The 15,237-nt window shown below is 39.4% G+C and overlaps 1 non-coding gene across 1 annotated transcript; it reads left to right on the top strand.

The window, feature by feature from the left end:
- The first annotated feature begins 10,046 nt into the window (after positions 1-10,046).
- On the top strand, positions 10,047-10,153 carry LOC148294691 (small nucleolar RNA R71). Its single transcript, XR_015835618.1, has one exon. It is a non-coding gene; the product is annotated as a small nucleolar RNA R71 (small nucleolar RNA).
- The last annotated feature ends 5,084 nt before the right edge of the window (positions 10,154-15,237 follow it).

The raw sequence follows: 15,237 nt of genomic DNA on the forward strand, positions 1-15,237 counted from the left end.
AAATCAATAGGTGTGAGAAATTGGACAATTCAAGTTCAACGGCAGTTCGTTCCTAATTGAAGTGGTTGGAGTATTCCATAGTTCTGGCGATTGGATTTCCCTCAAAACTCAGCAAATGACTCCTCCCACCATATTATGATGTTCCCCAAGTTCTGGTTTCGATCTAAAATCAACAGGTGTAAGAAATTGGACAATTCAAGTTGAAAGGCAATTCGTTCCAAATTGGAGTGGTTGGGGTAATTCGTAGTTCTGGCGATTGGATTTCACTCAAAACACACCAAATGACTCCTCCCACCATATTATGATGTTGCCGAAGTTTTGGGCTCGATCCGAAATCAATAGGTGTGAGAAATCGGACAATTCAAGTTCAACGGCAGTTCGTTCCTAATTGGAGTGGTTGGTGTATTCCATACTTCTAGCTATTGGATTTCACCCAAAACTCACCAAATGACTCCTCCCACCATATTATGATGTTCCCCAAGTTTTGGGCTCGATCCGAAATCAATAGGTATAAAAAATTGGACAATTGAAGTTCAACGGCAGTTCGTTCTTAATTGGAGTGGTTGGTGTATTCCATACTTCTATCTATATGATTTCACTGAAAACTCACCGAATGACTCCTCCCCACATATTATGATGTTGCCAAAGTTTTGGGCTCGATCCGAAATCAATCGGTGTAAGAAATTGGACAATTCAAGTTCAACGGCAGTTCGTTCCTAATTGGAGTGATTGGTGTATTCCATAGTTCTGGCGATTGGATTTCACTCAAAACTGACCAAAATACTCCTCCCACCATATTATGATGTTCCCCAAGTTTTGGGCTCGATCCGAAATCAATTGGTGTGAGAAATTGGACAATTCAAGTTCAACGGCAGTTCGTTCCTAATTGGAGTGGTTGGTGTATTCCATACTTCAAGCGATTGGATTTCACTCAAAACTCACCAAATGACTCCTCCCACCATATTATAAAGTTCCCCAAGTTTTGGCCTCGATCCGAAATCAACAGGTGTAAGAAATTTGACAATTCAAGTTCAAAGGCAATTCGTTCCAAATTGGAGTTGTTGTGGTAATTCATTGTTCTGGGGATTGGAGTTAACTCAAAACAGACCAAATGACTCTTCCCACCATATTATGATGTTGCCCAAGTTTTGGGCTCGATCCGAAATCAATAGGTGTTCGAAATTGGACAATTCAGGTTCAACGGCAGTTCGTTCCTAATTGGAGTGGTCGGTGTATTCCATACTTGTAGCGATTGGATTTCACTCAAAACACACCAAATGACTCCTCCCACCATATTATGATGTTGCCCAAGTTTTGGGCTCGATCCGAAATCAATAGGTGTAAGAAATTGGACAATTCAACTTCAACGGCAGTCCGTTCCTAATTGGAGTGGTTGGTGTGTTCTGTTGTTAATAATATGTTAACTCACAATTGTACGGGGCAATTAGTAGTATAGCAAGACAAGTACGAGGTCGTACCCACGAAGACTGAGAAGTTCAAATTAGTTGTGTACTTTAGATTACCAAATTCAAGAAGTTAGGAAGTTAAATCTAAAACAGAATTTAAAGCAAGAGTGAGTTTGAAAACAAATGCAGCAAGATTAAAATGAACTTTGAAGTGAGAATGCTTGTGATTATAGAAAGAAATGAACAAACTGAAATTGCAACGGAAAGCAAGTAAACAAAAGTAACAAAGGGTGGTTTTGAAAGTTAAAACACAGGTTTGGAGACTAGGGCATTCGATTCACCATAACAATTCAATTCTGGGTTATAAAGATTCAAGTAACAAGTCTAATTCAGATTCAAAGATTGATTCTAGCTAAAGTATGATTAGGCCATGGTGTTTGGTCCTAACCTTGTGTTCCTAATTCCCTAATTTGATCATTTGTTGTCTAACCTAAAATTAAGCATTAGGAACCCATTAAGCATAGAAGAACATTTTAAACAACCAAGTATGTATCTAATCCCTGTTGTCGAATGTCCATACATACTCTTCCTATTCATAGTTCAATTCGAATTAAAGCATGGTGTATACTCTTAATTCAAACCAAGATAGTTAACAAACAAGTTCTAATGGTGATCAATCATTCAAACAAGCATGTTAACTTATAAGCATAATGAATAAGAACATGAATCATGAATCAAACTTGAAACTCCAAACTTATAAACCCAGAATATTCATGTTAGGTTACATCGAAGCCCTAGTTATGGATTTAGCTACTCATAATGGAAAAGAGACTTGAACATAAATGAGAAAACATAATGAATGCAATAAGAGTAGAAAAACCCTTTTTCTGAAGTTCTTGTGGTGTCCAAGGCTTCTCCAAGTGCTTCTCCACTTCTAATGCTTCTCCAAGAGCTTCCCCACTTCTAGAAAGATGTATGAAGGATATGGAGGTGATTTGGGATGAGTTTGAGTGAGTGGTGATGGCTAAGGAAGATGAAATTCGTAGGGAAATGGAAGAGAAGTTTGCTGGAGTTGTTTTGGTGATTGTTGGAGTGTTTGGGATTGTGAGAGTGTTTGAGGATGGTTGGAGTGAATTGTGGGGGTTGTGAACCTCAGGATTTGTTGTGTCTTGAATGTGGAATGGATGTGGTATTTATAGGGAGAGGGGAGTGATAAATCTGAATTCAATATGGCTAATGCATACAACACTTGCATTATAAAAGATGAATTGGTTGATGCACTTCACTAATGCATACAACACTTGCATTATAAAATCTGAATTGGTTGATGCACTTCAGCAATAAATCCCACCAGCAGCCCTAGCTCATCTTCATGTCACCATGACCAAGCTTCCAACCAGCTACAATAGCTCATGCCTAGCTCACCATGACCAAGCTTCCAACCAGCTCATCCTGAGGTCAGCATGACCAGCAACTTCAAGGGCTTACAACTTGGGCTAGGCTGAATCAAATGAAGACTTTAAGATGTCCATGTTGCCTCATCCGAGCTATGTAGGTTGCTGAAACAAAGCTTGCAATATGACCTACGGAACTGGACTGGCAGGGGGCTGTAGCCAAAATGAGTTTGTCTTTAAGCTCTTCTTCTCTTCATCCAAATTAGGCCTTAACATGCATGAATTGCATGAATTATGCTCTCTTGCTCTTTTGGCCTACAAAACACACAAAGGGAGGCAAATAACTCAAAATTATAAGAAACTAAGCAAAAGAAGTAAGTAAATTGGGCATGTATATGTATGAAATTATGAGCTTAACACACCCCCAAACTTAGATTTTGCTAGTCCTCGAGCAAAACAAAAGAGAAACAAAGATAAAAACAAAACAAGAAGTTAACTAGACCACTTTCGTAGGTAACTCGATTGCATTGAGCGTATGCAACAAGCCTTTAAACCTCTAGGCATCCCTAGTAGGAGGAGTTGTGTCTCCTGAGGGTTTAACAGATACGATACCCACAAACGTTTTTCTAACTCTACAAAACAAAATGGTTAGAAAAACAACTTTGAAATCAACTAATGAAAATGAAAGAAAGTTTTAGTCATACCTTCAACACCATAGAGTTGCCAAGATAGGTCATCAATCAGTGTGTACAAGTGGAAGCTATAGCTCAAAGGCACACAGTTTCAAAGCAAGCACACTCAAATCTTGAATAGAGAACATGCTTCGACTCTAATTCTCACAGATAACACTCAATCACTCAGAACCTGTGTTTTAATTCTCTCAAGAAAGCATAAGTGAGTGTATGAAATAGAAGCACAAATTTGGTTAGATCTCATGAAAGGAATTAAATACTAAGAATAGAGATACACACATACTTACCAGCACCCATGAATACATCCTCAAAGATCAGCTAGGTCTTTCACAATGTTGTAATGAAAGGCTAAGGTTTAGGGGAAATGGAAGAATTGGAAGGAAAAACAAATAACTTAAGAACATACCAAGGTTGCATGCTTCATTAATCTGCAAGGCATCATTGATTTAGATTGGCATGGCAGCAAACTTCATGGTATCACCTGGCATGGACTTTATTTTTCACACTTAGATCAAATCGAAACACTTTCATCTTCGTTGATTTGATCTGCATCTTCATTAACTTCATTGCACAGATTCACACCAAATTTCATTTAGGTACACGGCAGCAACTTCCTTGCATCAAACTTTATCTTGGCACACCTTGGTATATTTCTAAGTTATAGGGTATGGCTACAAGAGGTTAAGTATCTCAGATTGAGATACAAAGGTAGGGAAAATGATGAGGGTGATAAAAGAAAAGGCTTTGAGTGTTTGGCTTCAAGAGGGCTAATGGAACACATATGGGTAGGGTGAAAAGAAAGCATATAGAATGGTTATACACACATAGCCTAGCATCACTTCAATGAGTTCATTCATGAATGAGAGCAAGCATATGATATCTGCAAAAGAGAATCATCCTTAGTATTCGATCAAAATGAAATGATGAGATCAATTAGAGTGAATTGAAGAAAATAAGTATGGATGAGAAATAGAACACTTTAAACCCTCTCAAGAAAGCAATTAGGCTCGATATAGCTCACTAGGGTAGTCTCCACTATTTTCCTTCAAGAATTTGAGCATGGTACTTTAGCCACCAGAATTCTAAGAGCCAAAGCTTTGTGAAGTGCAAAATTCTGATATGAAAACCTCAATGGCAGCTCCATAGCATCGATTGTATGACATTTAGAAAAAAAAAATTAGTGACAAATGAACGAAAATTGAAACACAAATGAATGAAATTTGAAAACCTTCCCCCCAGACCTGAATTAAACATTGTCCTCAATGTGAAAGCATACAAAAGATGATTGAGAACAAACAAATGATAAAGGGAAAAGTTTAGAAGAAGGTTTAGGAAAAATATAAAAAAAAATAAATGAATATATAAGCAACTCATGGATGACCAGTTAAGGGCCTCAGAAAACACAGCCAGGGGATCCGGGAAGGTTGGAGGGGTCACAATGGTCCCGCTTAAAACCCAAACTTCTTAGACACCGAAGGTGTCGCCTAAAGAACTCCTAGACACTGTATTGACGGAGGTGCTCACTGGGGTTACCAAAAGTTAGCTTATATGAATTTTTTTTTTTTTTTTTAATTTTTATATTTATTTATTTATAAAAAGGAACAGAAACTTAAAAATAAAAACAAAACAAGTAAAGAGAAAGGATTGAAATGCTTCCCCTTGATGCGATTAGGTCGATTGCTACCAAGCACCTTCTTCTTGAACACATGGGTTGCCTCCCAAGAAGCGCCTTAGTTACTGTCTTGGCAAGACATTGTGCAATCAGCTAAGTTGATGGTACGAAGGGAAGTTGATCTACCACATGGCCAGTTTGGATGCCAGCTGAAACTCCCTCATAGAATGGCTTTAAACGTTGTCCATTTACTTTGAAAGTCGAGCCATCTTTAGGGTTTTGAATCTCCACAGCTCCATAGGGAGAAACATTGACCACGGTGAATGGGCCTTGCCATCTAGACTTCAATTTTCCTGGAAAGAGACGCAAACGTGAGTTAAACAAAAGAACTGACATACCTTTGGAGAACTCTTTCCGTTGAATGTTTCTGTCATGGTAACTCTTGGTTCGTTCTTTGTAAAGCTTTGCATTCTCATAAGACTCATGTCTAATTTCTTCCAATTCATTGAGCTGAAACTTTCTTGCATGGCCTGCCTTGTCTAGATCAAAATTTAACTTCTTGATGGCCCAAAAAGCATTGTGTTCAAGCTCCATTGGCAGGTGACAAGCTTTCCCAAACACAAGACGATAAGGGCTCATTCCAATGGGAGTCTTATATGCAGTCCTATAAGCCCATAATGAATCATTGAGCTTAGCTGCCCAATCTTTCCTTGTATTGTTCACCACCTTCTCCAGGATGTGCTTAATTTCTCTATTGCTTATTTCCACTTGACCAGAAGTTTGCGGATGATATGGTGTAGAGACTCGATGGGTGATGTTGTACTTCTTCATGAGTGCTTCGAATGGCTTGTTACAGAAGTGGCTGCCTCCATCACTAATGACAGCCCTTGGAGTACCAAACCTTGTGAAAATATTATCCTTCAAGAACTTCAGCACCACCTTATAATCATTGGTTTTGGTGGCTATGGCTTCCACCCATTTAGACACATAATCAACAGCAACAAGTATGTAAGTATAACCAAAGGAAGATGGGAATGGTCCCATGAAATCAATACCCCACACATCGAAGAGCTCCACAACAAGTATGTTATTCAATGGCATTTCATTCCTGCGACTTATGTTCCCCATCCTTTGGCACCTATCACACTTAACACAAAAATTAAATGCATCTTTAAATAGAGTGGGCCAAAAGAAACCAGATTGCAGAATTTTAAGTGCTGTTTTCTTAGCTCCAAAGTGACCTCCACAGGCCAATTCGTGGCTATGCCTAAGTATGCTTTCTTGCTCTTCTTCTGGAACACATCTTCTGATGAGTTGATCCGGGCAATGCTTGAATAAGAAAGGTTCATCCCATACATAATGTTTCACCATGGAAAAGAACTTCTTCTTATCCTGAGAAGTTAGATCATTTCTAAGAACACCACAAGCAAGATAATTAACAAAATCAGCATACCATGGCTCTTTGACTTGGGCAGCATATAGTTGTTCATCAGGGAAAGTCTCATTCAAGGGTAGCACAGCTCCTCCTTTTTCTTCAACCACAATTCTGCTCAAATGATCAGCTACCACATTCTCACATCCCTTCTTATCTCGAATCTCCAAATCGAATTCTTGCAGCAAGAGAATCCATCTAATCAAGCGTGGTTTGGCATCCTTCTTAGTGAGCAAGTATCTAAGGGCTGCATGGTCAGAATAAACAATTACTTTAGAACCAACAAGGTAAGAACGAAATTTTTCTAAAGCAAAAACCACAGCAAGCAACTCCTTCTCTGTTGTGGAGTAGTTGATTTGAGCATCATTCAAGGTCCGGCTAGCATAATGAATCACATGGGGCAGCTTGTTCTTCTTTTGACCTAAAACTGCACCAATAGCAAAGTCAGAGGCATCACACATTATTTCAAATGGTCAAGACCAATCCGGAGCTATGATAATAGGGGCTGAAGTTAGCTCCCTCTTCAAGGTAGAAAAAGCTTCCATGCAAGCTTCATTAAACTCAAAAATAGCATCCTTAGCAAGGAGATTACACAATGGCCTTGTAATGCTTGAGAAATTTTTGATGAACCTTCTATAGAATCCAGCATGACCTAGAAAGCTTCTAATTCCTTTAACAGAGGTAGGGGGTGGAAGATTTGAGATGAGATCGATCTTGGCTTTATCCACTTCGATTCCCTTGCTTGAAATCACATGGCCTAGCACAATGCCTTGTCTCACCATGAAGTGACACTTCTCCCAATTCAAAATCAGATTTGTTTCCTGGCATCTTTTAAGCACTAGAGACAAGTGGTGAAGACAATTATCAAAAGAGGAACCAAAAACTGAAAAATCATCCATAAATACCTCAATGAATCGTTCCACCATATCTGAAAAGATTGACATCATGCATCTTTGGAAAGTTGCTGGGGCATTGCACAAACCGAATGGCATCCTTCTATAAGCAAACGTACCAAATGGGCATGTGAATGTGGTTTTCTCTTGGTCTTCCGGAGCAATGGGAATTTGATTATAACCTGAAAAACCATCAAGAAAACAATAGTAAGCATGGCCAGATAAACGTTCAAGCATTTGATCAATAAAAGGTAAGGGGAAATGATCTTTTCTAGTGGATGTGTTCAACTTCCTGTAATCAATGCAAACTCTCCAACCAGTGACAGTTCGTGTAGGAACTAGCTCATTCTTCTCATTCTTCACAACGGTGATTCCGGACTTCTTTGGAACAACTTGCACAGGGCTCACCCACTTAGAATCTGAAATTGGGTAGATGATTCCTACATCGAGTAGCTTTAAAACTTCAGCTCTAACCACCTCTTTCATGTTGGGATTTAGCCTCCTTTGGGCATCACGAGATGGTTTGCTGTCTTCTTCCATTAAAATCCGGTGCATGCACATGGTTGGACTAATTCCTTTGATGTCTGCTATGGTCCACCCAATGGCTGTTTTATGCTCTTTTAGAACTTTAATTAAGCTCTCTTCTTCATGTGAGGAGAGACGTGCAGCAATTATAACAGGGAGAGTTTCGTTAGCACCCAAATATGTATATTTAAGATTATTGGGAAGAGGTTTAAGTTCTAGCTTTGGTGGGATGACAATGGATGGCTCCAATTTCGTGGATGATGGTCCAAGAGGCTCGATTGGTGGCCTAAAGGATGGTGGGTATGGCGGAAACACTTCTAAGGCAGCCACCACTTCTTGGAACTCCGGTTCACAAAGATCTTCCTCTTCTTGTGTTAAGACAGCTTCTAGAGCATCATTAGACTTTCTCTGCAAAATTTTGGAAGAAACCTCATGATCCACAACATCAATTGAAAAGCAAGAATCAAGAGAGATAGAAGGTTGAGATAGAGCATTAAGCATTTTAAATTCAACAGTTTCACCCAAAACAGTCATGGAGAGGGTGCTATCTTTCACTTTGATGATTGTGTCTGCAGTGGCCATGAATGGTCTGCCTAGGAGAATGGGATCAACACGATCTCCATTTGGATTGTCTTCCATGTCCATCACTACAAAATCAGCAGGGAGAATTAGTGTATTAACTTGAACTAGAATATCTTCTACAATACCTTTTGGATATTTTATAGAATGATCAGCTAGTTCAAGTCGCATTGAAGTCTTCTTCATCCCTTCTAAGCCAAGCTCTTGATAAACTGAATATGGCAAAACATTGATGCTTGCTCCCAAGTCCAACATGGCTCTTCCAACCTTCTTGCCTCCAATGTTAATGGGAATGTCAAAGCTGCCAGGATCATCTAGTTTTGGTGGAAGCTTCCTTTGCAATACAGCACTTACATTCTGGTCGAGCTTTACTCCTTCATTTGGAGCGAAATTGAGCTTGTGAGTTTTCAAGTCCTTGATGAATTTTCCATATGCAGGAATCTGTTCAATAAGATCAAGCAAAGGCAAATTGATATTAACTTTACTCAAAATATCATAAATCTCTTTAAAAGCCTTATCTTGCTTTGCTTTCTTAAGACGGCCTGGAAATGGAATCTGTGGAACATATGGAGCGGGTGGCACGTATCTATCTTCTTGAAGATGTGGTGGCACAAATTTGTCATCCCTTTTATGCAATTGGAATTTATCGGATTTCTGAGAATCTGATTTGGCCTTAGGAGCAGATTGAGAAGTTTTGAGTTGTTCTCCTTCCGTAGCCATGGTCTCCTCGTCTTTATCTTCTACAATCACAACATCATTTGAAAGATTAGAATCATCTTTATTATCAATGATCTTACCTGATCTGAGCACATGAATGGCCTTGGCTTCTGGGTTCTTTGGATTGATCTCAGTTTGGCTTGGCCATTTCCCAGGCACTCTTTGAGTTATTTCAGCAGCTATTTGGCCTAATTGGACTTCCAATTTGGAGATGGCAGCTTGTGTAGTTTGCTGAAAATTGGATTGGTTGATTGCCATCTGCTTCACTATATCTTCCAATGATGATGATGATTGTTGTGGCCTTTGGAATGAAGGGGGATTTGCTTGATTCTGGGTATTTCTCCATGAAAAGTTTGGATGATTCCTCCAACCTGGATTATAACTTTGAGAGTATGGATCATTTCTTGGACCTTGGTTGTAGGAATTTACCAACTTAGCTTGCTCTTGTACAAATTCTGGATATCCAGCCCCAAGTGGACAAGCTGTGGTAGCATGGTCATGAGATTCACAAATGCTACACACTTCCTTCGGAGGGCTTCTTGAGTTTAATGCAAGAAGAGCATCTAGCTTTTGTTCCAGTTTTGAAGTCTGCACACTAGAAGCATCATTAGAACCACTAATAACACGTTTACCTCTTGTATCCGTATGTTGGGTCTCCATTGCTATCTCCTCAAAGAGTTCGTACGTTTCTTCTGGAGTTTTGGTTTTAAAAGAACCACCTGCAAAATTGGTGACTATATTATGACTAGAAGGGGTTAGTCCTTTATAAAACATACGCATTTGAAGCATCAATGGAATCCCATGATGAGGACATTGGTTGAGCAACCCATTGAATTTCTCCCATGCTTCACAAAACGATTCATCATCTTGCTGTGCAAATAACAAGATCTTGTCCCTAAGCATGTCGGTCTTTTGCGTGGAGAAGTATTTTTCCAGGAACTTCTTTTGAATGGCAGACCATGTAGTGAGTGAACCAGGCTTCAAAGAATTCAACCAATACTTCGCCTTATCCTTTAAAGTGTATGGAAACACTCTCATTCGAAGTTGATCTTCTGTCACACCTGTCAAGGGAAAAGAACTCACAACATTAAAAATATCCTTTATATGAGTCAATGGATCTTCATTAGGTAAACCATAAAAGGAAGGCAGCATATTAAGATGAGAAGATTTAAGCTCATAATTTCGAGCTACAGTGGGCAGCAAAATGCTTGAAGGAGATGCTGGAATTGTTGGGATATCAAGTTCTCCCATGAACTCAATGGCAGCCATCATTTCTTCTTCTTCTTGGTCTGAACTTGCTTCCGAATTTGAAAGTGAAGAACCGGGAAGTTCAGTGTGGAGAGCAAGACTTGTAAATGTAGCAAGAGCTTGCTCTTTTGCAGTTGACAACTCCCTTTCTAGACGATTCTGAATTTCAGAGGTCACTCGTCTGGGTTGCAATGATGGTCCTGCGTTCAAAGATCTAGAACGTTGGAACGAAGACCTCACTTGTTCAAGTAATGGATTTTTAGACATAAACTACCTGAAACAGAAAATTAGATTAATTAGAAACACTAAAAAGAATAGGGTAACCTTGGGCACATAACCAGGGAAGAACTTTCGTTCAGTCCCCGGCAACGGCGCCAAAATTTGTTGTTAATAATATGTTAACTCGCAATTGTACGGGGCAATTAGTAGTATAGCAAGACAAGTACGAGGTCGTACCCACGAAGACTGAGAAGTTCAAATTAGTTATGTACTTTAGATTACCAAATTCAAGAAGTTAGGAAATTAAATCTAAAACAGAATTTAAAGCAAGAGTGAGTTTGAAAACAAATGCAGCAAGATTAAAATGAACTTTGAAGTGAGAATGCTTGTGATTATAGAAAGAAATGAACAAACTGAAATTGCAACGGAAAGCAAGTAAACAAAAGTAACAAAGGGTGGTTTTGAAAGTTAAAACACAGGTTTGGAGACTAGGGCATTCGATTCACCATAAGAATTCAATTCTGGGTTATAAAGATTCAAGTAACAAGTCTAATTCAGATTCAAAGATTGATTCTAGCTAAAGTATGATTAGGCCATGGTGTTTGGTCCTAACCTTGTGTTCCTAATTCCCTAATTTGATCATTTGTTGTCTAACCTAAAATTAAGCATTTGGAACCCATTAAGCATAGAAGAACATTTTAAACAACCAAGTATGTATCTAATCCCTGTTGTCGAATGTCCATACATACTCTTCCTATTCATAGTTCAATTCGAATTAAAGCATGGTGTATACTCTTAATTCAAACCAAGATAGTTAACAAACAAGTTCTAATGGTGATCAATCATTCAAACAAGCATGTTAACTTATAAGCATAATGAATAAGAACATGAATCATGAATCAAACTTGAAACTCCAAACTTATAAACCCAGAATATTCATGTTAGGTTACATCGAAGCCCTAGTTATGGATTTAGCTACTCATAATGGAAAAGAGACTTGAACAGAAATGAGAAAACATAATGAATGCAATAAGAGTAGAAAAACCCTTTTTCTGAAGTTCTTGTGGTGTCCAAGGCTTCTCCAAGTGCTTCTCCACTTCTAATGCTTCTCCAAGAGCTTCCCCACTTCTAGAAAGATGTATGAAGGATATGGAGGTGATTTGGGATGAGTTTGAGTGAGTGGTGATGGCTAAGGAAGATGAAATTCGTAGGGAAATGGAAGAGAAGTTTGCTGGAGTTGTTTTGGTGATTGTTGGAGTGTTTGGGATTGTGAGAGTGTTTGAGGATGGTTGGAGTGAATTGTGGGGGTTGTGAACCTCAGGATTTGTTGTGTCTTGAATGTGGAATGGATGTGGTATTTATAGGGAGAGGGGAGTGATAAATCTGAATTCAATATGGCTAATGCATACAACACTTGCATTATAAAAGATGAATTGGTTGATGCACTTCACTAATGCATACAACACTTGCATTATAAAATCTGAATTGGTTGATGCACTTCAGCAATAAATCCCACCAGCAGCCCTAGCTCATCTTCATGTCACCATGACCAAGCTTCCAACCAGCTACAATAGCTCATGCCTAGCTCACCATGACCAAGCTTCCAACCAGCTCATCCTGAGGTCAGCATGACCAGCAAATTCAAGGGCTTACAACTTGGGCTAGGCTGAATCAAATGAAGACTTTAAGATGTCCATTGTGAAGTTCAGAATGTGTATGATCCAACCACACAAGTATTGGCCCAATCCAAGTTCGGAGGAGGAAGTTAAGGCCGAAACAAATTGCTAACTCAGTTTGCTCGCTGACAAAATCCATCCTGAGCATGGTTCTGTGTTTGCTAGGTGACGGACTCCAGATTTATCCAATGGGGCTGAATTTTGGATATGTTATAGTACACACCCATTGGAACAACTTTCATGAAGAATGTTGCCTCATCCGAGCTATGTAGGTTGCTGAAACAAAGCTTGCAATATGACCTACGGAACTGGACTGGCAGGGGGCTGTAGCCAAAATGAGTTTGTCTTTAAGCTCTTCTTCTCTTCATCCAAATTAGGCCTTAACATGCATGAATTGCATGAATTATGCTCTCTTGCTCTTTTGGCCTACAAAACACACAAAGGGAGGCAAATAACTCAAAATTATAAGAAACTAAGCAAAAGAAGTAAGTAAATTGGGCATGTATATGTATGAAATTATGAGCTTAACATGTTCCACAGTTCTGGCGATTGGATTTCACTTAAAACTCCCCAAATGACTCCTCCCACCATATTATGGTGTTGCCCAAGTTTTGGGCTCGATCCGAAATCAATAGGTGTAAGAAATTGGGCAATTCCAGTTCAATGGCAGTTTGTTCTTAATTGGAGTGGTTGGTGTGTTCCACAGTTCTGGCGATTGGATTTCACTTAAAACTCCCCAAATGACTCCTCCCATCATATTATGGTGTTGCCCAAGTTTTGGGCTCGATCCGAAATCCATAGGTGTAAGCAATTGGACAATTCAAGTTCAACGGCAGTTTGTTCTTAATTGGAGTGGTTGGTGTATTCCATACTTCTAGCGATTGGATTTCACTCAAAACACACCAAATGACTCCTCCCACCATATTACGATGTTGCCCAAGTTTTGGGCTCGATCCGAAATAATTAGGTGTAGGAAATTGGACAATTCAAGTTCAAAGGCAGTTCGTTCCAAATTTGAGTGGTTGGAGTAATTCATAGTTCTAGCGAATGGATTTCATTGAAAACACTCCAAATGACTCCTCCCACCATATTATGATGTTGCCCAAGTTTTTGGCTCGATCCGAAATCAATAGGTGTAAGAAATTGGACAATTCAAGTTCAACGGAAGTTCGTTCCTAATTGGAGTGGTTGGTGTATTCCATACTTCTAGCGATTGGATTTCACTCAAAACTCATCAAATGACTACTCCCACCGTATTATGATGTTGCCCAAGTTTTGGGCTCGATCCGAAATCAATAGGTGTGAGAAATTGGACAATTCAAGTTCAACGGCAGTTCGTTCCTAATGGGAGTGGTTGGTTTATTCCATACTTCTATCTATATGATTTCACTGAAAACTCACCGAATGACTCCTCCCACCATATTATGATGTTGCCAAAGTTTTGGGCTCGATCCGAAATCAATCGGTGTAAGAAATTGGACAATTCAAGTTCAGAGGCAGTTTGTCCCAAATTGGAGTGGTTGGGTTAATTCATAGTTCTAGCGATTTGAGTTCACTCAAAACACACCAAATGACTCCTCCCACCATATTATGATGTTGACCAAGTTTTGGGATCGATCCGAAATCAATAGGTGTGAAAAATTAGACCATTCAAGTTCAACGGCAGGTCGTTCCTAATTGGAGTCGTTCGTGTATTCCGTACTTCTAGCGATTGGATTTCACACAAAACTCACCAAATGACTCCTCCACCATATTATGATGTTGCCCAAGTTTTGGGCTCGATCCGAAATCAATAGGTGTGAGAAATTGGACAATTCAAGTTCAACGGCAGTTCGTTCCTAACTGGAGTGGTTGGTGTATTCCATACTTCAAGCGATTGGATTTCACTCAAAACTCACCAAATGACACCTCCCACAATATTATGATGTTGCCCAAGTTTTGGGCTCGATCCGAAATCAATAGGTGTTCCAAATTGGACAATTCAAGTTCAACGGCAGTTCGTTCCTAATTGGAGTGGTTGGTGTATTCCATACTTCTGGCGATTAGATTTCAATCAAAACACCCCAAATGACTCCTCCCACCATATTATGATGTTGCCCAAGTTTTGGGTTCGATCCGAAATCAATAGGTGTGAGAAATTGCACAATTCAAGTTCAAAGGCAGTTTGTTCTTAATTGGAGTGGTTGGTGTATTCCACACTTCTAGCGATTGGATTTCACTCAAAACTCACCAAATGATTCCTACCACCATATTATGATGTTGCCCATGTTTTGGGCTCTATCCGAAATCAATCGGTGTAAGAAATTGGACAATTCAAGTTCAAAGGCAGTTCGTTCCAAATTTGAGTGGTTGGAGTAATTCATAGTTCTAGCGAATGGATTTCATTGAAAACTCTCCAAATGACTCCTCCCACCATTTTATGATTTTGCCCAAGTTTTGGGCTCGATCCGAAATCAGTAGGTGTAAGAAATTGGACAATTCGAGTTCAACGGCTGTTCGTTCCTAATTGGAGTGGTTGGGGTAATTCATAGTTCTAGCGAATGGATTTCGTTGAAAACAAACCAAATGACTCCTCCCACCATATTATGATGTTGCCCAAGTTTTGTGCTCGATCCGAAATCAATAGGTGTAAGAAATTGGACAATCCAAGTTCAACGGCATTCGTTCCTAATTGGAGTGGTTGGTGTCTTCCGTACTTCTGGCGATTGGATTTCACTCCAAACACACCAAATGACTCCTCCCACCATATTATGATGTTGCCCAAGTTTTGGGCTCGATCCGAAATCAATAGGTGTAAGAAATTGGACAATTCAAGTTCAACGGCAGTTCGTTCCAAATTTGAGT

The sequence above is a fragment of the Prunus avium genome, chromosome 4, assembly GCF_965620075.1.
Source record: "Prunus avium chromosome 4, drPruAviu1.hap1.1, whole genome shotgun sequence".
Taxonomy (NCBI): Eukaryota; Viridiplantae; Streptophyta; class Magnoliopsida; order Rosales; family Rosaceae; genus Prunus; species Prunus avium.